Consider the following 23,244-nt stretch of genomic DNA (forward strand, 5'->3'; position numbering starts at 1 on the left):
TAGTTCTGGAGTTATGTTTTTAAACTGTTATTTTGTCATGCTTCTCCTTTGTAAGACCAACTATAGGATAATGGAAGTATACGACTTGGGTGATTTCGAATAAAACCCACGACGTTGCATTAGCAGATATGTTGGCTTCATAGCTCAGTGGTTAGAGCACTGGTCTTGTAAACCAGGGGTCGTGAGCTCAATTCTCACTGAGGCCTTTATTGTTTGTGCCTAGAGTATCTAATAAGATAATTTCTTCATCACAGAAAATACTAAGATGTCATTTCCTTTCAGATAATTGCTTGGCCTAAACTGAAAATATTCAGACATCATTGTTTCATTCAATCCATTGTATATGTCCAACGTTAACATTTAAAAAAAGTTTTAAACAGGAAATTATGCATGTTTGATCTCCCATGGAAAAATTTGGAAAAAAATCTTGCCTCTGCTCGTAATATTTTTTAGGAATTCATGATGGAGAATTCTGTTCCTCATTCTGTTCCCCAAACACATCAATTCATTCAGTTGTGATTTCCAAACTGTCTAAAAGTTTGATTTGTTTCTATGTTTCTGAAGCATGTTTCTGATACCTTAACGTAAAACATAAAATTTTTTAGGAATTCATGATGGACAATTCTGTTCCTCATTCTGTTCCCCAAACACATCAATTCATTCAGTTGTGATTTCCAAACTGTCTAAAAGTTTGAATTGTTTCTTTGTTTCTGAAGCATGTTTCTGATACCTTAATGTAAATCATAACGTTTTTTAGGAATTCATGATGGACAATTCTGTTTCTCTCCAATCCACTAAAAACCTATTTAAATTTTGTGCCAATCTACTAATAAATAAGCAGCCAGTTCTAGAATTAGAGTTTTACACTTTTTTCAGGCTTCTCATTTGTAAGAGCAGCTCTTTCATTTTTCTGCAAATAAACCAATAAATTCGCAGCTAGTTCTGGAGTTATGTTTTTAAACTGTTATTTTGTCATGCTTCTCCTTTGTAAGACCAACTATAGGATAATGGAAGTATACGACTTGGGTGATTTCGAATAAAACCCACGACGTTGCATTAGCAGATATGTTGGCTTCATAGCTCAGTGGTTAGACCACTGGTCTTGTAAACCAGGGGTCGTGAGTTCAATTCTCACTGGGGCCTTTATAGTTTGTGCCTAGAGTATCTAATAAGATAATTTCTTCATCACAGAAAATACTAAGATGTCATTTCCTTTCAGATAATTGCTTGGCCTAAACTGAAAATATTCAGACATCATTGTTTCATTCAATCCATTGTATATGTCCAACGTTAACATTTAAAAAAAGTTTTAAACAGGAAATTATGCATGTTTGATCTCCCATGGAAAAATTTGGAAAAAAATCTTGCCTCTGCTCGTAATATTTTTTAGGAATTCATGATGGAGAATTCTGTTCCTCATTCTGTTCCCCAAACACATCAATTCATTCAGTTGTGATTTCCAAACTGTCTAAAAGTTTGATTTGTTTCTATGTTTCTGAAGCATGTTTCTGATACCTTAATGTAAAACATAAAAAATTTTAGGAATTCATGATGGACAATTCTGTTCCTCATTCTGTTCCCCAAACACATCAATTCATTCAGTTGTGATTTCCAAACTGTCTAAAAGTTTGAATTGTTTCTTTGTTTCTGAAGCATGTTTCTGATACCTTAATGTAAATCATAACGTTTTTTAGGAATTCATGATGGACAATTCTGTTTCTCTCCAATCCACTAAAAACCTATTTAAATTTTGTGCCAATCTACTAATAAATAAGCAGCCAGTTCTAGAATTAGAGTTTTACACTTTTCAGGCTTCTCATTTGTAAGAGCAGCTCTTTCATTTTTCTGCAAATAAACCAATAAATTCGCAGCTAGTTCTGGAGTTATGTTTTTAAACTGTTATTTTGTCATGCTTCTCCTTTGTAAGACCAACTATAGGATAATGGAAGTATACGACTTGGGTGATTTCGAATAAAACCCGCGACGTTGCATTAGCAGATATGTTGGCTTCATAGCTCAGAGGTTAGAGCACTGGTCTTGTAAACCAGGGGTCGTGAGTTCAATTCTCACTGGGGCCTTTATTGTTTGTGCCTAGAGTATCTAATAAGATAATTTCTTCATCACAGAAAATACTAAGAAGTCATTTCCTTTCAGATAATTGCTTGGCCTAAACTGAAAATATTCAGACATCATTGTTTCATTCAATCCATTGTATATGTCCAACGTTAACATTTAAAAAAAGTTTTAAACAGGAAATTATGCATGTTTGATCTCCCATAGAAAAATTTGGAAAAAAATCTTGCCTCTGCTCGTAATATTTTTTAGGAATTCATGATGGAGAATTCTGTTCCTCATTCTGTTCCCCAAACACATCAATTCATTCAGTTGTGATTTCCAAACTGTCTAAAAGTTTGATTTGTTTCTATGTTTCTGAAGCATGTTTCTGATACCTTAATGTAAATCATAAAAATTTTTAGGAATTCATGATGGACAATTCTGTTCCTCATTCTGTTCCCCAAACACATCAATTCATTCAGTTGTGATTTCCAAACTGTCTAAAAGTTTGAATTGTTTCTTTGTTTCTGAAGCATGTTTCTGATACCTTAATGTAAATCATAAAGTTTTTTAGGAATTCATGATGGACAATTCTGTTTCTCTCCAATCCACTAAAAACCTATTTAAATTTTGTGCCAATCTACTAATAAATAAGCAGCCAGTTCTAGAATTAGAGTTTTACACTTTTTTCAGGCTTCTCATTTGTAAGAGCAGCTCTTTCATTTTTCTGCAAATAAACCAATAAATTCGCAGCTAGTTCTGGAGTTATGTTTTTAAACTGTTATTTTGTCATGCTTCTCCTTTGTAAGACCAACTATAGGATAATGGAAGTATACGACTTGGGTGATTTCGAATAAAACCCACGACGTTGCATTAGCAGATATGTTGGCTTCATAGCTCAGTGGTTAGAGCACTGGTCTTGTAAACCAGGGGTCGTGAGCTCAATTCTCACTGAGGCCTTTATTGTTTGTGCCTAGAGTATCTAATAAGATAATTTCTTCATCACAGAAAATACTAAGATGTCATTTCCTTTCAGATAATTGCTTGGCCTAAACTGAAAATATTCAGACATCATTGTTTCATTCAATCCATTGTATATGTCCAACGTTAACATTTAAAAAAAGTTTTAAACAGGAAATTATGCATGTTTGATCTCCCATGGAAAAATTTGGAAAAAAATCTTGCCTCTGCTCGTAATATTTTTTAGGAATTCATGATGGAGAATTCTGTTCCTCATTCTGTTCCCCAAACACATCAATTCATTCAGTTGTGATTTCCAAACTGTCTAAAAGTTTGATTTGTTTCTATGTTTCTGAAGCATGTTTCTGATACCTTAATGTAAATCATAAAATTTTTTAGGAATTCATGATGGACAATTCTGTTCCTCATTCTGTTCCCCAAACACATCAATTCATTCAGTTGTGATTTCCAAACTGTCTAAAAGTTTGAATTGTTTCTTTGTTTCTGAAGCATGTTTCTGATACCTTAATGTAAATCATAACGTTTTTTAGGAATTCATGATGGACAATTCTGTTTCTCTCCAATCCACTAAAAACCTATTTAAATTTTGTGCCAATCTACTAATAAATAAGCAGCCAGTTCTAGAATTAGAGTTTTACACTTTTTTCAGGCTTCTCATTTGTAAGAGCAGCTCTTTCATTTTTCTGCAAATAAACCAATAAATTCGCAGCTAGTTCTGGAGTTATGTTTTTAAACTGTTATTTTGTCATGCTTCTCCTTTGTAAGACCAACTATAGGATAATGGAAGTATACGACTTGGGTGATTTCGAATAAAACCCACGACGTTGCATTAGCAGATATGTTGGCTTCATAGCTCAGTGGTTAGAGCACTGGTCTTGTAAACCAGGGGTCGTGAGCTCAATTCTCACTGAGGCCTTTATTGTTTGTGCCTAGAGTATCTAATAAGATAATTTCTTCATCACAGAAAATACTAAGATGTCATTTCCTTTCAGATAATTGCTTGGCCTAAACTGAAAATATTCAGACATCATTGTTTCATTCAATCCATTGTATATGTCCAACGTTAACATTTAAAAAAAGTTTTAAACAGGAAATTATGCATGTTTGATCTCCCATGGAAAAATTTGGAAAAAAATCTTGCCTCTGCTCGTAATATTTTTTAGGAATTCATGATGGAGAATTCTGTTCCTCATTCTGTTCCCCAAACACATCAATTCATTCAGTTGTGATTTCCAAACTGTCTAAAAGTTTGATTTGTTTCTATGTTTCTGAAGCATGTTTCTGATACCTTAACGTAAAACATAAAATTTTTTAGGAATTCATGATGGACAATTCTGTTCCTCATTCTGTTCCCCAAACACATCAATTCATTCAGTTGTGATTTCCAAACTGTCTAAAAGTTTGAATTGTTTCTTTGTTTCTGAAGCATGTTTCTGATACCTTAATGTAAATCATAACGTTTTTTAGGAATTCATGATGGACAATTCTGTTTCTCTCCAATCCACTAAAAACCTATTTAAATTTTGTGCCAATCTACTAATAAATAAGCAGCCAGTTCTAGAATTAGAGTTTTACACTTTTTTCAGGCTTCTCATTTGTAAGAGCAGCTCTTTCATTTTTCTGCAAATAAACCAATAAATTCGCAGCTAGTTCTGGAGTTATGTTTTTAAACTGTTATTTTGTCATGCTTCTCCTTTGTAAGACCAACTATAGGATAATGGAAGTATACGACTTGGGTGATTTCGAATAAAACCCACGACGTTGCATTAGCAGATATGTTGGCTTCATAGCTCAGTGGTTAGACCACTGGTCTTGTAAACCAGGGGTCGTGAGTTCAATTCTCACTGGGGCCTTTATAGTTTGTGCCTAGAGTATCTAATAAGATAATTTCTTCATCACAGAAAATACTAAGATGTCATTTCCTTTCAGATAATTGCTTGGCCTAAACTGAAAATATTCAGACATCATTGTTTCATTCAATCCATTGTATATGTCCAACGTTAACATTTAAAAAAAGTTTTAAACAGGAAATTATGCATGTTTGATCTCCCATGGAAAAATTTGGAAAAAAATCTTGCCTCTGCTCGTAATATTTTTTAGGAATTCATGATGGAGAATTCTGTTCCTCATTCTGTTCCCCAAACACATCAATTCATTCAGTTGTGATTTCCAAACTGTCTAAAAGTTTGATTTGTTTCTATGTTTCTGAAGCATGTTTCTGATACCTTAATGTAAAACATAAAAATTTTTAGGAATTCATGATGGACAATTCTGTTCCTCATTCTGTTCCCCAAACACATCAATTCATTCAGTTGTGATTTCCAAACTGTCTAAAAGTTTGAATTGTTTCTTTGTTTCTGAAGCATGTTTCTGATACCTTAATGTAAATCATAACGTTTTTTAGGAATTCATGATGGACAATTCTGTTTCTCTCCAATCCACTAAAAACCTATTTAAATTTTGTGCCAATCTACTAATAAATAAGCAGCCAGTTCTAGAATTAGAGTTTTACACTTTTCAGGCTTCTCATTTGTAAGAGCAGCTCTTTCATTTTTCTGCAAATAAACCAATAAATTCGCAGCTAGTTCTGGAGTTATGTTTTTAAACTGTTATTTTGTCATGCTTCTCCTTTGTAAGACCAACTATAGGATAATGGAAGTATACGACTTGGGTGATTTCGAATAAAACCCGCGACGTTGCATTAGCAGATATGTTGGCTTCATAGCTCAGAGGTTAGAGCACTGGTCTTGTAAACCAGGGGTCGTGAGTTCAATTCTCACTGGGGCCTTTATTGTTTGTGCCTAGAGTATCTAATAAGATAATTTCTTCATCACAGAAAATACTAAGAAGTCATTTCCTTTCAGATAATTGCTTGGCCTAAACTGAAAATATTCAGACATCATTGTTTCATTCAATCCATTGTATATGTCCAACGTTAACATTTAAAAAAAGTTTTAAACAGGAAATTATGCATGTTTGATCTCCCATAGAAAAATTTGGAAAAAAATCTTGCCTCTGCTCGTAATATTTTTTAGGAATTCATGATGGAGAATTCTGTTCCTCATTCTGTTCCCCAAACACATCAATTCATTCAGTTGTGATTTCCAAACTGTCTAAAAGTTTGATTTGTTTCTATGTTTCTGAAGCATGTTTCTGATACCTTAATGTAAATCATAAAATTTTTTAGGAATTCATGATGGACAATTCTGTTCCTCATTCTGTTCCCCAAACACATCAATTCATTCAGTTGTGATTTCCAAACTGTCTAAAACTTTGAATTGTTTCTTTGTTTCTGAAGCATGTTTCTGATACCTTAATGTAAATCATAACGTTTTTTAGGAATTCATGATGGACAATTCTGTTTCTCTCCAATCCACTAAAAACCTATTTAAATTTTGTGCCAATCTACTAATAAATAAGCAGCCAGTTCTAGAATTAGAGTTTTACACTTTTTTCAGGCTTCTCATTTGTAAGAGCAGCTCTTTCATTTTTCTGCAAATAAACCAATAAATTCGCAGCTAGTTCTGGAGTTATGTTTTTAAACTGTTATTTTGTCATGCTTCTCCTTTGTAAGACCAACTATAGGATAATGGAAGTATACGACTTGGGTGATTTCGAATAAAACCCACGACGTTGCATTAGCAGATATGTTGGCTTCATAGCTCAGAGGTTAGAGCACTGGTCTTGTAAACCAGGGGTCGTGAGTTCAATTCTCACTGGGGCCTTTATTGTTTGTGCCTAGAGTATCTAATAAGATAATTTCTTCATCACAGAAAATACTAAGATGTCATTTCCTTTCAGATAATTGCTTGGCCTAAACTGAAAATATTCAGACATCATTGTTTCATTCAATCCATTGTATATGTCCAACGTTAACATTTAAAAAAAGTTTTAAACAGGAAATTATGCATGTTTGATCTCCCATAGAAAAATTTGGAAAAAAATCTTGCCTCTGCTCGTAATATTTTTTAGGAATTCATGATGGAGAATTCTGTTCCTCATTCTGTTCCCCAAACACATCAATTCATTCAGTTGTGATTTCCAAACTGTCTAAAAGTTTGATTTGTTTCTATGTTTCTGAAGCATGTTTCTGATACCTTAATGTAAAACATAAAATTTTTTAGGAATTCATGATGGACAATTCTGTTCCTCATTCTGTTCCCCAAACACATCAATTCATTCAGTTGTGATTTCCAAACTGTCTAAAAGTTTGAATTGTTTCTTTGTTTCTGAAGCATGTTTCTGATACCTTAATGTAAATCATAAAGTTTTTTAGGAATTCATGATGGACAATTCTGTTTCTCTCCAATCCACTAAAAACCTATTTAAATTTTGTGCCAATCTACTAATAAATAAGCAGCCAGTTCTAGAATTAGAGTTTTACACTTTTTTCAGGCTTCTCATTTGTAAGAGCAGCTCTTTCATTTTTCTGCAAATAAACCAATAAATTCGCAGCTAGTTCTGGAGTTATGTTTTTAAACTGTTATTTTGTCATGCTTCTCCTTTGTAAGACCAACTATAGGATAATGGAAGTATACGACTTGGGTGATTTCGAATAAAACCCACGACGTTGCATTAGCAGATATGTTGGCTTCATAGCTCAGTGGTTAGAGCACTGGTCTTGTAAACCAGGGGTCGTGAGTTCAATTCTCACTGGGGCCTTTATTGTTTGTGCCTAGAGTATCTAATAAGATAATTTCTTCATCACAGAAAATACTAAGATGTCATTTCCTTTCAGATAATTGCTTGGCCTAAACTGAAAATATTCAGACATCATTGTTTCATTCAATCCATTGTATATGTCCAACGTTAACATTTAAAAAAAGTTTTAAACAGGAAATTATGCATGTTTGATCTCCCATAGAAAAATTTGGAAAAAAATCTTGCCTCTGCTCGTAATATTTTTTAGGAATTCATGATGGAGAATTCTGTTCCTCATTCTGTTCCCCAAACACATCAATTCATTCAGTTGTGATTTCCAAACTGTCTAAAAGTTTGATTTGTTTCTATGTTTCTGAAGCATGTTTCTGATACCTTAATGTAAAACATAACATTTTTTAGGAATTCATGATGGACAATTCTGTTCCTCATTCTGTTCCCCAAACACATCAATTCATTCAGTTGTGATTTCCAAACTGTCTAAAAGTTTGAATTGTTTCTTTGTTTCTGAAGCATGTTTCTGATACCTTAATGTAAATCATAACGTTTTTTAGGAATTCATGATGGACAATTCTGTTTCTCTCCAATCCACTAAAAACCTATTTAAATTTTGTGCCAATCTACTAATAAATAAGCAGCCAGTTCTAGAATTAGAGTTTTACACTTTTTTCAGGCTTCTCATTTGTAAGAGCAGCTCTTTCATTTTTCTGCAAATAAACCAATAAATTCGCAGCTAGTTCTGGAGTTATGTTTTTAAACTGTTATTTTGTCATGCTTCTCCTTTGTAAGACCAACTATAGGATAATGGAAGTATACGACTTGGGTGATTTCGAATAAAACCCACGACGTTGCATTAGCAGATATGTTGGCTTCATAGCTCAGTGGTTAGAGCACTGGTCTTGTAAACCAGGGGTCGTGAGTTCAATTCTCACTGGGGCCTTTATTGTTTGTGCCTAGAGTATCTAATAAGATAATTTCTTCATCACAGAAAATACTAAGAAGTCATTTCCTTTCAGATAATTGCTTGGCCTAAACTGAAAATATTCAGACATCATTGTTTCATTCAATCCATTGTATATGTCCAACGTTAACATTTAAAAAAAGTTTTAAACAGGAAATTATGCATGTTTGATCTCCCATAGAAAAATTTGGAAAAAAATCTTGCCTCTGCTCGTAATATTTTTTAGGAATTCATGATGGAGAATTCTGTTCCTCATTCTGTTCCCCAAACACATCAATTCATTCAGTTGTGATTTCCAAACTGTCTAAAAGTTTGATTTGTTTCTATGTTTCTGAAGCATGTTTCTGATACCTTAATGTAAAACATAACATTTTTTAGGAATTCATGATGGACAATTCTGTTCCTCATTCTGTTCCCCAAACACATCAATTCATTCAGTTGTGATTTCCAAACTGTCTAAAAGTTTGAATTGTTTCTTTGTTTCTGAAGCATGTTTCTGATACCTTAATGTAAATCATAACGTTTTTTAGGAATTCATGATGGACAATTCTGTTTCTCTCCAATCCACTAAAAACCTATTTAAATTTTGTGCCAATCTACTAATAAATAAGCAGCCAGTTCTAGAATTAGAGTTTTACACTTTTTTCAGGCTTCTCATTTGTAAGAGCAGCTCTTTCATTTTTCTGCAAATAAACCAATAAATTCGCAGCTAGTTCTGGAGTTATGTTTTTAAACTGTTATTTTGTCATGCTTCTCCTTTGTAAGACCAACTATAGGATAATGGAAGTATACGACTTGGGTGATTTCGAATAAAACCCACGACGTTGCATCAGCAGATATGTTGGCTTCATAGCTCAGTGGTTAGAGCACTGGTCTTGTAAACCAGGGGTCGTGAGTTCAATTCTCACTGGGGCCTTTATTGTTTGTGCCTAGAGTATCTAATAAGATAATTTCTTCATCACAGAAAATACTAAGATGTCATTTCCTTTCAGATAATTGCTTGGCCTAAACTGAAAATATTCAGACATCATTGTTTCATTCAATCCATTGTATATGTCCAACGTTAACATTTAAAAAAAGTTTTAAACAGGAAATTATGCATGTTTGATCTCCCATGGAAAAATTTGGAAAAAAATCTTGCCTCTGCTCGTAATATTTTTTAGGAATTCATGATGGAGAATTCTGTTCCTCATTCTGTTCCCCAAACACATCAATTCATTCAGTTGTGATTTCCAAACTGTCTAAAAGTTTGATTTGTTTCTATGTTTCTGAAGCATGTTTCTGATACCTTAATGTAAAACATAACATTTTTTAGGAATTCATGATGGACAATTCTGTTCCTCATTCTGTTCCCCAAACACATCAATTCATTCAGTTGTGATTTCCAAACTGTCTAAAAGTTTGAATTGTTTCTTTGTTTCTGAAGCATGTTTCTGATACCTTAATGTAAATCATAACGTTTTTTAGGAATTCATGATGGACAATTCTGTTTCTCTCCAATCCACTAAAAACCTATTTAAATTTTGTGCCAATCTACTAATAAATAAGCAGCCAGTTCTAGAATTAGAGTTTTACACTTTTTTCAGGCTTCTCATTTGTAAGAGCAGCTCTTTCATTTTTCTGCAAATAAACCAATAAATTCGCAGCTAGTTCTGGAGTTATGTTTTTAAACTGTTATTTTGTCATGCTTCTCCTTTGTAAGACCAACTATAGGATAATGGAAGTATACGACTTGGGTGATTTCGAATAAAACCCACGACGTTGCATCAGCAGATATGTTGGCTTCATAGCTCAGTGGTTAGAGCACTGGTCTTGTAAACCAGGGGTCGTGAGTTCAATTCTCACTGGGGCCTTTATTGTTTGTGCCTAGAGTATCTAATAAGATAATTTCTTCATCACAGAAAATACTAAGATGTCATTTCCTTTCAGATAATTGCTTGGCCTAAACTGAAAATATTCAGACATCATTGTTTCATTCAATCCATTGTATATGTCCAACGTTAACATTTAAAAAAAGTTTTAAACAGGAAATTATGCATGTTTGATCTCCCATAGAAAAATTTGGAAAAAAATCTTGCCTCTGCTCGTAATATTTTTTAGGAATTCATGATGGAGAATTCTGTTCCTCATTCTGTTCCCCAAACACATCAATTCATTCAGTTGTGATTTCCAAACTGTCTAAAAGTTTGATTTGTTTCTATGTTTCTGAAGCATGTTTCTGATACCTTAATGTAAAACATAACATTTTTTAGGAATTCATGATGGACAATTCTGTTCCTCATTCTGTTCCCCAAACACATCAATTCATTCAGTTGTGATTTCCAAACTGTCTAAAAGTTTGAATTGTTTCTTTGTTTCTGAAGCATGTTTCTGATACCTTAATGTAAATCATAACGTTTTTTAGGAATTCATGATGGACAATTCTGTTTCTCTCCAATCCACTAAAAACCTATTTAAATTTTGTGCCAATCTACTAATAAATAAGCAGCCAGTTCTAGAATTAGAGTTTTACACTTTTTTCAGGCTTCTCATTTGTAAGAGCAGCTCTTTCATTTTTCTGCAAATAAACCAATAAATTCGCAGCTAGTTCTGGAGTTATGTTTTTAAACTGTTATTTTGTCATGCTTCTCCTTTGTAAGACCAACTATAGGATAATGGAAGTATACGACTTGGGTGATTTCGAATAAAACCCACGACGTTGCATTAGCAGATATGTTGGCTTCATAGCTCAGTGGTTAGAGCACTGGTCTTGTAAACCAGGGGTCGTGAGTTCAATTCTCACTGGGGCCTTTATTGTTTGTGCCTAGAGTATCTAATAAGATAATTTCTTCATCACAGAAAATACTAAGATGTCATTTCCTTTCAGATAATTGCTTGGCCTAAACTGAAAATATTCAGACATCATTGTTTCATTCAATCCATTGTATATGTCCAACGTTAACATTTAAAAAAAGTTTTAAACAGGAAATTATGCATGTTTGATCTCCCATAGAAAAATTTGGAAAAAAATCTTGCCTCTGCTCGTAATATTTTTTAGGAATTCATGATGGAGAATTCTGTTCCTCATTCTGTTCCCCAAACACATCAATTCATTCAGTTGTGATTTCCAAACTGTCTAAAAGTTTGATTTGTTTCTATGTTTCTGAAGCATGTTTCTGATACCTTAATGTAAAACATAACATTTTTTAGGAATTCATGATGGACAATTCTGTTCCTCATTCTGTTCCCCAAACACATCAATTCATTCAGTTGTGATTTCCAAACTGTCTAAAAGTTTGAATTGTTTCTTTGTTTCTGAAGCATGTTTCTGATACCTTAATGTAAATCATAACGTTTTTTAGGAATTCATGATGGACAATTCTGTTTCTCTCCAATCCACTAAAAACCTATTTAAATTTTGTGCCAATCTACTAATAAATAAGCAGCCAGTTCTAGAATTAGAGTTTTACACTTTTTTCAGGCTTCTCATTTGTAAGAGCAGCTCTTTCATTTTTCTGCAAATAAACCAATAAATTCGCAGCTAGTTCTGGAGTTATGTTTTTAAACTGTTATTTTGTCATGCTTCTCCTTTGTAAGACCAACTATAGGATAATGGAAGTATACGACTTGGGTGATTTCGAATAAAACCCACGACGTTGCATTAGCAGATATGTTGGCTTCATAGCTCAGTGGTTAGAGCACTGGTCTTGTAAACCAGGGGTCGTGAGTTCAATTCTCACTGGGGCCTTTATTGTTTGTGCCTAGAGTATCTAATAAGATAATTTCTTCATCACAGAAAATACTAAGATGTCATTTCCTTTCAGATAATTGCTTGGCCTAAACTGAAAATATTCAGACATCATTGTTTCATTCAATCCATTGTATATGTCCAACGTTAACATTTAAAAAAAGTTTTAAACAGGAAATTATGCATGTTTGATCTCCCATGGAAAAATTTGGAAAAAAATCTTGCCTCTGCTCGTAATATTTTTTAGGAATTCATGATGGAGAATTCTGTTCCTCATTCTGTTCCCCAAACACATCAATTCATTCAGTTGTGATTTCCAAACTGTCTAAAAGTTTGATTTGTTTCTATGTTTCTGAAGCATGTTTCTGATACCTTAATGTAAAACATAACATTTTTTAGGAATTCATGATGGACAATTCTGTTCCTCATTCTGTTCCCCAAACACATCAATTCATTCAGTTGTGATTTCCAAACTGTCTAAAAGTTTGAATTGTTTCTTTGTTTCTGAAGCATGTTTCTGATACCTTAATGTAAATCATAACGTTTTTTAGGAATTCATGATGGACAATTCTGTTTCTCTCCAATCCACTAAAAACCTATTTAAATTTTGTGCCAATCTACTAATAAATAAGCAGCCAGTTCTAGAATTAGAGTTTTACACTTTTTTCAGGCTTCTCATTTGTAAGAGCAGCTCTTTCATTTTTCTGCAAATAAACCAATAAATTCGCAGCTAGTTCTGGAGTTATGTTTTTAAACTGTTATTTTGTCATGCTTCTCCTTTGTAAGACCAACTATAGGATAATGGAAGTATACGACTTGGGTGATTTCGAATAAAACCCACGACGTTGCATTAGCAGATATGTTGGCTTCATAGCTCAGTGGTTAGAGCACTGGTCTTGTAAACCAGGGGTCGTGAGTTCAATTCTCACCGGGGCCTTTATAGTTTGTGCCTAGAGTATCTAATAAGATAATTTCTTCATCACAGAAAATACTAAGATGTCATTTCCTTTCAGATAATTGCTTGGCCTAAACTGAAAATATTCAGACATCATTGTTTCATTCAATCCATTGTATATGTCCAACGTTAACATTTAAAAAAAGTTTTAAACAGGAAATTATGCATGTTTGATCTCCCATGGAAAAATTTGGAAAAAAATCTTGCCTCTGCTCGTAACATTTTTTAGGAATTCATGATGGAGAATTCTGTTCCTCATTCTGTTCCCCAAACACATCAATTCATTCAGTTGTGATTTCCAAACTGTCTAAAAGTTTGATTTGTTTCTTTGTTTCTGAAGCATGTTTCTGATACCTTAATGTAAATCATAACGTTTTTTAGGAATTCATGATGGACAATTCTGTTTCTCTCCAATCCACTAAAAACCTATTTAAATTTTGTGCCAATCTACTAATAAATAAGCAGCCAGTTCTAGAATTAGAGTTTTACACTTTTCAGGCTTCTCATTTGTAAGAGCAGCTCTTTCATTTTTCTGCAAATAAACCAATAAATTCGCAGCTAGTTCTGGAGTTATGTTTTTAAACTGTTATTTTGTCATGCTTCTCCTTTGTAAGACCAACTATAGGATAATGGAAGTATACGACTTGGGTGATTTCGAATAAAACCCACGACGTTGCATTAGCAGATATGTTGGCTTCATAGCTCAGTGGTTAGAGCACTGGTCTTGTAAACCAGGGGTCGTGAGTTCAATTCTCACTGGGGCCTTTATTGTTTGTGCCTAGAGTATCTAATAAGATAATTTCTTCATCACAGAAAATACTAAGATGTCATTTCCTTTCAGATAATTGCTTGGCCTAAACTGAAAATATTCAGACATCATTGTTTCATTCAATCCATTGTATATGTCCAACGTTAACATTTAAAAAAAGTTTTAAACAGGAAATTATGCATGTTTGATCTCCCATGGAAAAATTTGGAAAAAAATCTTGCCTCTGCTCGTAATATTTTTTAGGAATTCATGATGGAGAATTCTGTTCCTCATTCTGTTCCCCAAACACATCAATTCATTCAGTTGTGATTTCCAAACTGTCTAAAAGTTTGATTTGTTTCTATGTTTCTGAAGCATGTTTCTGATACCTTAATGTAAAACATAAAATTTTTTAGGAATTCATGATGGACAATTCTGTTCCTCATTCTGTTCCCCAAACACATCAATTCATTCAGTTGTGATTTCCAAACTGTCTAAAAGTTTGAATTGTTTCTTTGTTTCTGAAGCATGTTTCTGATACCTTAATGTAAATCATAAAGTTTTTTAGGAATTCATGATGGACAATTCTGTTTCTCTCCAATCCACTAAAAACCTATTTAAATTTTGTGCCAATCTACTAATAAATAAGCAGCCAGTTCTAGAATTAGAGTTTTACACTTTTTTCAGGCTTCTCATTTGTAAGAGCAGCTCTTTCATTTTTCTGCAAATAAACCAATAAATTCGCAGCTAGTTCTGGAGTTATGTTTTTAAACTGTTATTTTGTCATGCTTCTCCTTTGTAAGACCAACTATAGGATAATGGAAGTATACGACTTGGGTGATTTCGAATAAAACCCACGACGTTGCATTAGCAGATATGTTGGCTTCATAGCTCAGTGGTTAGAGCACTGGTCTTGTAAACCAGGGGTCGTGAGTTCAATTCTCACTGGGGCCTTTATTGTTTGTGCCTAGAGTATCTAATAAGATAATTTCTTCATCACAGAAAATACTAAGATGTCATTTCCTTTCAGATAATTGCTTGGCCTAAACTGAAAATATTCAGACATCATTGTTTCATTCAATCCATTGTATATGTCCAACGTTAACATTTAAAAAAAGTTTTAAACAGGAAATTATGCATGTTTGATCTCCCATAGAAAAATTTGGAAAAAAATCTTGCCTCTGCTCGTAATATTTTTTAGGAATTCATGATGGAGAATTCTGTTCCTCATTCTGTTCCCCAAACACATCAATTCATTCAGTTGTGATTTCCAAACTGTCTAAAAGTTTGATTTGTTTCTATGTTTCTGAAGCATGTTTCTGATACCTTAATGTAAAACATAACATTTTTTAGGAATTCATGATGGACAATTCTGTTCCTCATTCTGTTCCCCAAACACATCAATTCATTCAGTTGTGATTTCCAAACTGTCTAAAAGTTTGAATTGTTTCTTTGTTTCTGAAGCATGTTTCTGATACCTTAATGTAAATCATAACGTTTTTTAGGAATTCATGATGGACAATTCTGTTTCTCTCCAATCCACTAAAAACCTATTTAAATTTTGTGCCAATCTACTAATAAATAAGCAGCCAGTTCTAGAATTAGAGTTTTACACTTTTTTCAGGCTTCTCATTTGTAAGAGCAGCTCTTTCATTTTTCTGCAAATAAACCAATAAATTCGCAGCTAGTTCTGGAGTTATGTTTTTAAACTGTTATTTTGTCATGCTTCTCCTTTGTAAGACCAACTATAGGATAATGGAAGTATACGACTTGGGTGATTTCGAATAAAACCCACGACGTTGCATTAGCAGATATGTTGGCTTCATAGCTCAGTGGTTAGAGCACTGGTCTTGTAAACCAGGGGTCGTGAGTTCAATTCTCACTGGGGCCTTTATTGTTTGTGCCTAGAGTATCTAATAAGATAATTTCTTCATCACAGAAAATACTAAGATGTCATTTCCTTTCAGATAATTGCTTGGCCTAAACTGAAAATATTCAGACATCATTGTTTCATTCAATCCATTGTATATGTCCAACGTTAACATTTAAAAAAAGTTTTAAACAGGAAATTATGCATGTTTGATCTCCCATGGAAAAATTTGGAAAAAAATCTTGCCTCTGCTCGTAATATTTTTTAGGAATTCATGATGGAGAATTCTGTTCCTCATTCTGTTCCCCAAACACATCAATTCATTCAGTTGTGATTTCCAAACTGTCTAAAAGTTTGATTTGTTTCTATGTTTCTGAAGCATGTTTCTGATACCTTAATGTAAAACATAACATTTTTTAGGAATTCATGATGGACAATTCTGTTCCTCATTCTGTTCCCCAAACACATCAATTCATTCAGTTGTGATTTCCAAACTGTCTAAAAGTTTGAATTGTTTCTTTGTTTCTGAAGCATGTTTCTGATACCTTAATGTAAATCATAACGTTTTTTAGGAATTCATGATGGACAATTCTGTTTCTCTCCAATCCACTAAAAACCTATTTAAATTTTGTGCCAATCTACTAATAAATAAGCAGCCAGTTCTAGAATTAGAGTTTTACACTTTTTTCAGGCTTCTCATTTGTAAGAGCAGCTCTTTCATTTTTCTGCAAATAAACCAATAAATTCGCAGCTAGTTCTGGAGTTATGTTTTTAAACTGTTATTTTGTCATGCTTCTCCTTTGTAAGACCAACTATAGGATAATGGAAGTATACGACTTGGGTGATTTCGAATAAAACCCACGACGTTGCATTAGCAGATATGTTGGCTTCATAGCTCAGTGGTTAGAGCACTGGTCTTGTAAACCAGGGGTCGTGAGTTCAATTCTCACCGGGGCCTTTATAGTTTGTGCCTAGAGTATCTAATAAGATAATTTCTTCATCACAGAAAATACTAAGATGTCATTTCCTTTCAGATAATTGCTTGGCCTAAACTGAAAATATTCAGACATCATTGTTTCATTCAATCCATTGTATATGTCCAACGTTAACATTTAAAAAAAGTTTTAAACAGGAAATTATGCATGTTTGATCTCCCATGGAAAAATTTGGAAAAAAATCTTGCCTCTGCTCGTAACATTTTTTAGGAATTCATGATGGAGAATTCTGTTCCTCATTCTGTTCCCCAAACACATCAATTCATTCAGTTGTGATTTCCAAACTGTCTAAAAGTTTGATTTGTTTCTTTGTTTCTGAAGCATGTTTCTGATACCTTAATGTAAATCATAACGTTTTTTAGGAATTCATGATGGACAATTCTGTTTCTCTCCAATCCACTAAAAACCTATTTAAATTTTGTGCCAATCTACTAATAAATAAGCAGCCAGTTCTAGAATTAGAGTTTTACACTTTTCAGGCTTCTCATTTGTAAGAGCAGCTCTTTCATTTTTCTGCAAATAAACCAATAAATTCGCAGCTAGTTCTGGAGTTATGTTTTTAAACTGTTATTTTGTCATGCTTCTCCTTTGTAAGACCAACTATAGGATAATGGAAGTATACGACTTGGGTGATTTCGAATAAAACCCACGACGTTGCATTAGCAGATATGTTGGCTTCATAGCTCAGTGGTTAGAGCACTGGTCTTGTAAACCAGGGGTCGTGAGTTCAATTCTCACTGGGGCCTTTATTGTTTGTGCCTAGAGTATCTAATAAGATAATTTCTTCATCACAGAAAATACTAAGATGTCATTTCCTTTCAGATAATTGCTTGGCCTAAACTGAAAATATTCAGACATCATTGTTTCATTCAATCCATTGTATATGTCCAACGTTAACATTTAAAAAAAGTTTTAAACAGGAAATTATGCATGTTTGATCTCCCATGGAAAAATTTGGAAAAAAATCTTGCCTCTGCTCGTAATATTTTTTAGGAATTCATGATGGAGAATTCTGTTCCTCATTCTGTTCCCCAAACACATCAATTCATTCAGTTGTGATTTCCAAACTGTCTAAAAGTTTGATTTGTTTCTATGTTTCTGAAGCATGTTTCTGATACCTTAATGTAAAACATAAAATTTTTTAGGAATTCATGATGGACAATTCTGTTCCTCATTCTGTTCCCCAAACACATCAATTCATTCAGTTGTGATTTCCAAACTGTCTAAAAGTTTGAATTGTTTCTTTGTTTCTGAAGCATGTTTCTGATACCTTAATGTAAATCATAAAGTTTTTTAGGAATTCATGATGGACAATTCTGTTTCTCTCCAATCCACTAAAAACCTATTTAAATTTTGTGCCAATCTACTAATAAATAAGCAGCCAGTTCTAGAATTAGAGTTTTACACTTTTTTCAGGCTTCTCATTTGTAAGAGCAGCTCTTTCATTTTTCTGCAAATAAACCAATAAATTCGCAGCTAGTTCTGGAGTTATGTTTTTAAACTGTTATTTTGTCATGCTTCTCCTTTGTAAGACCAACTATAGGATAATGGAAGTATACGACTTGGGTGATTTCGAATAAAACCCACGACGTTGCATTAGCAGATATGTTGGCTTCATAGCTCAGTGGTTAGAGCACTGGTCTTGTAAACCAGGGGTCGTGAGTTCAATTCTCACTGGGGCCTTTATTGTTTGTGCCTAGAGTATCTAATAAGATAATTTCTTCATCACAGAAAATACTAAGATGTCATTTCCTTTCAGATAATTGCTTGGCCTAAACTGAAAATATTCAGACATCATTGTTTCATTCAATCCATTGTATATGTCCAACGTTAACATTTAAAAAAAGTTTTAAACAGGAAATTATGCATGTTTGATCTCCCATGGAAAAATTTGGAAAAAAATCTTGCCTCTGCTCGTAATATTTTTTAGGAATTCATGATGGAGAATTCTGTTCCTCATTCTGTTCCCCAAACACATCAATTCATTCAGTTGTGATTTCCAAACTGTCTAAAAGTGTGATTTGTTTCTATGTTTCTGAAGCATGTTTCTGATACCTTAATGTAAAACATAAAATTTTTTAGGAATTCATGATGGACAATTCTGTTCCTCATTCTGTTCCCCAAACACATCAATTCATTCAGTTGTGATTTCCAAACTGTCTAAAAGTTTGAATTGTTTCTTTGTTTCTGAAGCATGTTTCTGATACCTTAATGTAAATCATAAAGTTTTTTAGGAATTCATGATGGACAATTCTGTTTCTCTCCAATCCACTAAAAACCTATTTAAATTTTGTGCCAATCTACTAATAAATAAGCAGCCAGTTCTAGAATTAGAGTTTTACACTTTTTTCAGGCTTCTCATTTGTAAGAGCAGCTCTTTCATTTTTCTGCAAATAAACCAATAAATTCGCAGCTAGTTCTGGAGTTATGTTTTTAAACTGTTATTTTGTCATGCTTCTCCTTTGTAAGACCAACTATAGGATAATGGAAGTATACGACTTGGGTGATTTCGAATAAAACCCACGACGTTGCATTAGCAGATATGTTGGCTTCATAGCTCAGTGGTTAGAGCACTGGTCTTGTAAACCAGGGGTCGTGAGTTCAATTCTCACTGGGGCCTTTATTGTTTGTGCCTAGAGTATCTAATAAGATAATTTCTTCATCACAGAAAATACTAAGATGTCATTTCCTTTCAGATAATTGCTTGGCCTAAACTGAAAATATTCAGACATCATTGTTTCATTCAATCCATTGTATATGTCCAACGTTAACATTTAAAAAAAGTTTTAAACAGGAAATTATGCATGTTTGATCTCCCATAGAAAAATTTGGAAAAAAATCTTGCCTCTGCTCGTAATATTTTTTAGGAATTCATGATGGAGAATTCTGTTCCTCATTCTGTTCCCCAAACACATCAATTCATTCAGTTGTGATTTCCAAACTGTCTAAAAGTTTGATTTGTTTCTATGTTTCTGAAGCATGTTTCTGATACCTTAATGTAAAACATAACATTTTTTAGGAATTCATGATGGACAATTCTGTTCCTCATTCTGTTCCCCAAACACATCAATTCATTCAGTTGTGATTTCCAAACTGTCTAAAAGTTTGAATTGTTTCTTTGTTTCTGAAGCATGTTTCTGATACCTTAATGTAAATCATAAAGTTTTTTAGGAATTCATGATGGACAATTCTGTTTCTCTCCAATCCACTAAAAACCTATTTAAATTTTGTGCCAATCTACTAATAAATAAGCAGCCAGTTCTAGAATTAGAGTTTTACACTTTTTTCAGGCTTCTCATTTGTAAGAGCAGCTCTTTCATTTTTCTGCAAATAAACCAATAAATTCGCAGCTAGTTCTGGAGTTATGTTTTTAAACTGTTATTTTGTCATGCTTCTCCTTTGTAAGACCAACTATAGGATAATGGAAGTATACGACTTGGGTGATTTCGAATAAAACCCACGACGTTGCATTAGCAGATATGTTGGCTTCATAGCTCAGTGGTTAGAGCACTGGTCTTGTAAACCAGGGGTCGTGAGTTCAATTCTCACTGGGGCCTTTATTGTTTGTGCCTAGAGTATCTAATAAGATAATTTCTTCATCACAGAAAATACTAAGATGTCATTTCCTTTCAGATAATTGCTTGGCCTAAACTGAAAATATTCAGACATCATTGTTTCATTCAATCCATTGTATATGTCCAACGTTAACATTTAAAAAAAGTTTTAAACAGGAAATTATGCATGTTTGATCTCCCATAGAAAAATTTGGAAAAAAATCTTGCCTCTGCTCGTAATATTTTTTAGGAATTCATGATGGAGAATTCTGTTCCTCATTCTGTTCCCCAAACACATCAATTCATTCAGTTGTGATTTCCAAACTGTCTAAAAGTTTGATTTGTTTCTATGTTTCTGAAGCATGTTTCTGATACCTTAATGTAAAACATAACATTTTTTAGGAATTCATGATGGACAATTCTGTTCCTCATTCTGTTCCCCAAACACATCAATTCATTCAGTTGTGATTTCCAAACTGTCTAAAAGTTTGAATTGTTTCTTTGTTTCTGAAGCATGTTTCTGATACCTTAATGTAAATCATAACGTTTTTTAGGAATTCATGATGGACAATTCTGTTTCTCTCCAATCCACTAAAAACCTATTTAAATTTTGTGCCAATCTACTAATAAATAAGCAGCCAGTTCTAGAATTAGAGTTTTACACTTTTTTCAGGCTTCTCATTTGTAAGAGCAGCTCTTTCATTTTTCTGCAAATAAACCAATAAATTCGCAGCTAGTTCTGGAGTTATGTTTTTAAACTGTTATTTTGTCATGCTTCTCCTTTGTAAGACCAACTATAGGATAATGGAAGTATACGACTTGGGTGATTTCGAATAAAACCCACGACGTTGCATTAGCAGATATGTTGGCTTCATAGCTCAGTGGTTAGAGCACTGGTCTTGTAAACCAGGGGTCGTGAGTTCAATTCTCACCGGGGCCTTTATAGTTTGTGCCTAGAGTATCTAATAAGATAATTTCTTCATCACAGAAAATACTAAGATGTCATTTCCTTTCAGATAATTGCTTGGCCTAAACTGAAAATATTCAGACATCATTGTTTCATTCAATCCATTGTATATGTCCAACGTTAACATTTAAAAAAAGTTTTAAACAGGAAATTATGCATGTTTGATCTCACATGGAAAAATTTGGAAAAAAATCTTGCCTCTGCTCGTAACATTTTTTAGGAATTCATGATGGAGAATTCTGTTCCTCATTCTGTTCCCCAAACACATCAATTCATTCAGTTGTGATTTCCAAACTGTCTAAAAGTTTGATTTGTTTCTTTGTTTCTGAAGCATGTTTCTGATACCTTAATGTAAATCATAACGTTTTTTAGGAATTCATGATGGACAATTCTGTTTCTCTCCAATCCACTAAAAACCTATTTAAATTTTGTGCCAATCTACTAATAAATAAGCAGCCAGTTCTAGAATTAGAGTTTTACACTTTTCAGGCTTCTCATTTGTAAGAGCAGCTCTTTCATTTTTCTGCAAATAAACCAATAAATTCGCAGCTAGTTCTGGAGTTATGTTTTTAAACTGTTATTTTGTCATGCTTCTCCTTTGTAAGACCAACTATAGGATAATGGACGTATACGACTTGGGTGATTTCGAATAAAACCCACGACGTTGCATTAGCAGATATGTTGGCTTCATAGCTCAGTGGTTAGAGCACTGGTCTTGTAAACCAGGGGTCGTGAGTTCAATTCTCACTGGGGCCTTTATTGTTTGTGCCTAGAGTATCTAATAAGATAATTTCTTCATCACAGAAAATACTAAGATGTCATTTCCTTTCAGATAATTGCTTGGCCTAAACTGAAAATATTCAGACATCATTGTTTCATTCAATCCATTGTATATGTCCAACGTTAACATTTAAAAAAAGTTTTAAACAGGAAATTATGCATGTTTGATCTCCCATGGAAAAATTTGGAAAAAAATCTTGCCTCTGCTCGTAATATTTTTTAGGAATTCATGATGGAGAATTCTGTTCCTCATTCTGTTCCCCAAACACATCAATTCATTCAGTTGTGATTTCCAAACTGTCTAAAAGTTTGATTTGTTTCTATGTTTCTGAAGCATGTTTCTGATACCTTAATGTAAAACATAAAATTTTTTAGGAATTCATGATGGACAATTCTGTTCCTCATTCTGTTCCCCAAACACATCAATTCATTCAGTTGTGATTTCCAAACTGTCTAAAAGTTTGAATTGTTTCTTTGTTTCTGAAGCATGTTTCTGATACCTTAATGTAAATCATAAAGTTTTTTAGGAATTCATGATGGACAATTCTGTTTCTCTCCAATCCACTAAAAACCTATTTAAATTTTGTGCCAATCTACTAATAAATAAGCAGCCAGTTCTAGAATTAGAGTTTTACACTTTTTTCAGGCTTCTCATTTGTAAGAGCAGCTCTTTCATTTTTCTGCAAATAAACCAATAAATTCGCAGCTAGTTCTGGAGTTATGTTTTTAAACTGTTATTTTGTCATGCTTCTCCTTTGTAAGACCAACTATAGGATAATGGAAGTATACGACTTGGGTGATTTCGAATAAAACCCACGACGTTGCATTAGCAGATATGTTGGCTTCATAGCTCAGTGGTTAGAGCACTGGTCTTGTAAACCAGGGGTCGTGAGTTCAATTCTCACTGGGGCCTTTATTGTTTGTGCCTAGAGTATCTAATAAGATAATTTCTTCATCACAGAAAATACTAAGATGTCATTTCCTTTCAGATA

At 33.4% G+C, this 23,244-nt stretch overlaps 26 non-coding genes across 26 annotated transcripts; all 26 read left to right on the forward strand.

Moving 5' to 3' along the window:
• The first annotated feature begins 133 nt into the window (after positions 1–133).
• On the forward strand, positions 134–206 carry TRNAT-UGU (transfer RNA threonine (anticodon UGU)). The gene has a single exon. It is a non-coding gene; the product is annotated as a tRNA-Thr (tRNA).
• Positions 207–1,070: 864 nt separating this feature from the next.
• TRNAT-UGU (transfer RNA threonine (anticodon UGU)) lies at positions 1,071–1,143 on the forward strand. The gene has a single exon. It is a non-coding gene; the product is annotated as a tRNA-Thr (tRNA).
• An 862-nt stretch (positions 1,144–2,005) lies between these two features.
• On the forward strand, positions 2,006–2,078 carry TRNAT-UGU (transfer RNA threonine (anticodon UGU)). The gene has a single exon. It is a non-coding gene; the product is annotated as a tRNA-Thr (tRNA).
• An 864-nt stretch (positions 2,079–2,942) lies between these two features.
• Positions 2,943–3,015, forward strand: TRNAT-UGU (transfer RNA threonine (anticodon UGU)). The gene has a single exon. It is a non-coding gene; the product is annotated as a tRNA-Thr (tRNA).
• An 864-nt stretch (positions 3,016–3,879) lies between these two features.
• On the forward strand, positions 3,880–3,952 carry TRNAT-UGU (transfer RNA threonine (anticodon UGU)). The gene has a single exon. It is a non-coding gene; the product is annotated as a tRNA-Thr (tRNA).
• An 864-nt stretch (positions 3,953–4,816) lies between these two features.
• TRNAT-UGU (transfer RNA threonine (anticodon UGU)) lies at positions 4,817–4,889 on the forward strand. Its single transcript has one exon. It is a non-coding gene; the product is annotated as a tRNA-Thr (tRNA).
• An 862-nt stretch (positions 4,890–5,751) lies between these two features.
• On the forward strand, positions 5,752–5,824 carry TRNAT-UGU (transfer RNA threonine (anticodon UGU)). The gene has a single exon. It is a non-coding gene; the product is annotated as a tRNA-Thr (tRNA).
• Positions 5,825–6,688: 864 nt separating this feature from the next.
• Positions 6,689–6,761, forward strand: TRNAT-UGU (transfer RNA threonine (anticodon UGU)). Its single transcript has one exon. It is a non-coding gene; the product is annotated as a tRNA-Thr (tRNA).
• An 864-nt stretch (positions 6,762–7,625) lies between these two features.
• Positions 7,626–7,698, forward strand: TRNAT-UGU (transfer RNA threonine (anticodon UGU)). The gene has a single exon. It is a non-coding gene; the product is annotated as a tRNA-Thr (tRNA).
• An 864-nt stretch (positions 7,699–8,562) lies between these two features.
• TRNAT-UGU (transfer RNA threonine (anticodon UGU)) lies at positions 8,563–8,635 on the forward strand. The gene has a single exon. It is a non-coding gene; the product is annotated as a tRNA-Thr (tRNA).
• An 864-nt stretch (positions 8,636–9,499) lies between these two features.
• On the forward strand, positions 9,500–9,572 carry TRNAT-UGU (transfer RNA threonine (anticodon UGU)). Its single transcript has one exon. It is a non-coding gene; the product is annotated as a tRNA-Thr (tRNA).
• Positions 9,573–10,436: 864 nt separating this feature from the next.
• Positions 10,437–10,509, forward strand: TRNAT-UGU (transfer RNA threonine (anticodon UGU)). Its single transcript has one exon. It is a non-coding gene; the product is annotated as a tRNA-Thr (tRNA).
• Positions 10,510–11,373: 864 nt separating this feature from the next.
• TRNAT-UGU (transfer RNA threonine (anticodon UGU)) lies at positions 11,374–11,446 on the forward strand. Its single transcript has one exon. It is a non-coding gene; the product is annotated as a tRNA-Thr (tRNA).
• An 864-nt stretch (positions 11,447–12,310) lies between these two features.
• Positions 12,311–12,383, forward strand: TRNAT-UGU (transfer RNA threonine (anticodon UGU)). The gene has a single exon. It is a non-coding gene; the product is annotated as a tRNA-Thr (tRNA).
• Positions 12,384–13,247: 864 nt separating this feature from the next.
• Positions 13,248–13,320, forward strand: TRNAT-UGU (transfer RNA threonine (anticodon UGU)). The gene has a single exon. It is a non-coding gene; the product is annotated as a tRNA-Thr (tRNA).
• Positions 13,321–14,030: 710 nt separating this feature from the next.
• On the forward strand, positions 14,031–14,103 carry TRNAT-UGU (transfer RNA threonine (anticodon UGU)). The gene has a single exon. It is a non-coding gene; the product is annotated as a tRNA-Thr (tRNA).
• Positions 14,104–14,967: 864 nt separating this feature from the next.
• Positions 14,968–15,040, forward strand: TRNAT-UGU (transfer RNA threonine (anticodon UGU)). The gene has a single exon. It is a non-coding gene; the product is annotated as a tRNA-Thr (tRNA).
• Positions 15,041–15,904: 864 nt separating this feature from the next.
• On the forward strand, positions 15,905–15,977 carry TRNAT-UGU (transfer RNA threonine (anticodon UGU)). The gene has a single exon. It is a non-coding gene; the product is annotated as a tRNA-Thr (tRNA).
• An 864-nt stretch (positions 15,978–16,841) lies between these two features.
• On the forward strand, positions 16,842–16,914 carry TRNAT-UGU (transfer RNA threonine (anticodon UGU)). Its single transcript has one exon. It is a non-coding gene; the product is annotated as a tRNA-Thr (tRNA).
• A 710-nt stretch (positions 16,915–17,624) lies between these two features.
• Positions 17,625–17,697, forward strand: TRNAT-UGU (transfer RNA threonine (anticodon UGU)). Its single transcript has one exon. It is a non-coding gene; the product is annotated as a tRNA-Thr (tRNA).
• An 864-nt stretch (positions 17,698–18,561) lies between these two features.
• Positions 18,562–18,634, forward strand: TRNAT-UGU (transfer RNA threonine (anticodon UGU)). Its single transcript has one exon. It is a non-coding gene; the product is annotated as a tRNA-Thr (tRNA).
• An 864-nt stretch (positions 18,635–19,498) lies between these two features.
• TRNAT-UGU (transfer RNA threonine (anticodon UGU)) lies at positions 19,499–19,571 on the forward strand. The gene has a single exon. It is a non-coding gene; the product is annotated as a tRNA-Thr (tRNA).
• An 864-nt stretch (positions 19,572–20,435) lies between these two features.
• TRNAT-UGU (transfer RNA threonine (anticodon UGU)) lies at positions 20,436–20,508 on the forward strand. The gene has a single exon. It is a non-coding gene; the product is annotated as a tRNA-Thr (tRNA).
• Positions 20,509–21,372: 864 nt separating this feature from the next.
• On the forward strand, positions 21,373–21,445 carry TRNAT-UGU (transfer RNA threonine (anticodon UGU)). Its single transcript has one exon. It is a non-coding gene; the product is annotated as a tRNA-Thr (tRNA).
• Positions 21,446–22,155: 710 nt separating this feature from the next.
• On the forward strand, positions 22,156–22,228 carry TRNAT-UGU (transfer RNA threonine (anticodon UGU)). Its single transcript has one exon. It is a non-coding gene; the product is annotated as a tRNA-Thr (tRNA).
• An 864-nt stretch (positions 22,229–23,092) lies between these two features.
• On the forward strand, positions 23,093–23,165 carry TRNAT-UGU (transfer RNA threonine (anticodon UGU)). The gene has a single exon. It is a non-coding gene; the product is annotated as a tRNA-Thr (tRNA).
• The last annotated feature ends 79 nt before the right edge of the window (positions 23,166–23,244 follow it).

This window comes from Rhinoderma darwinii, chromosome 1 (genome assembly GCF_050947455.1).
Source record: "Rhinoderma darwinii isolate aRhiDar2 chromosome 1, aRhiDar2.hap1, whole genome shotgun sequence".
NCBI classification, from domain to species: domain Eukaryota; kingdom Metazoa; phylum Chordata; class Amphibia; order Anura; family Rhinodermatidae; genus Rhinoderma; species Rhinoderma darwinii.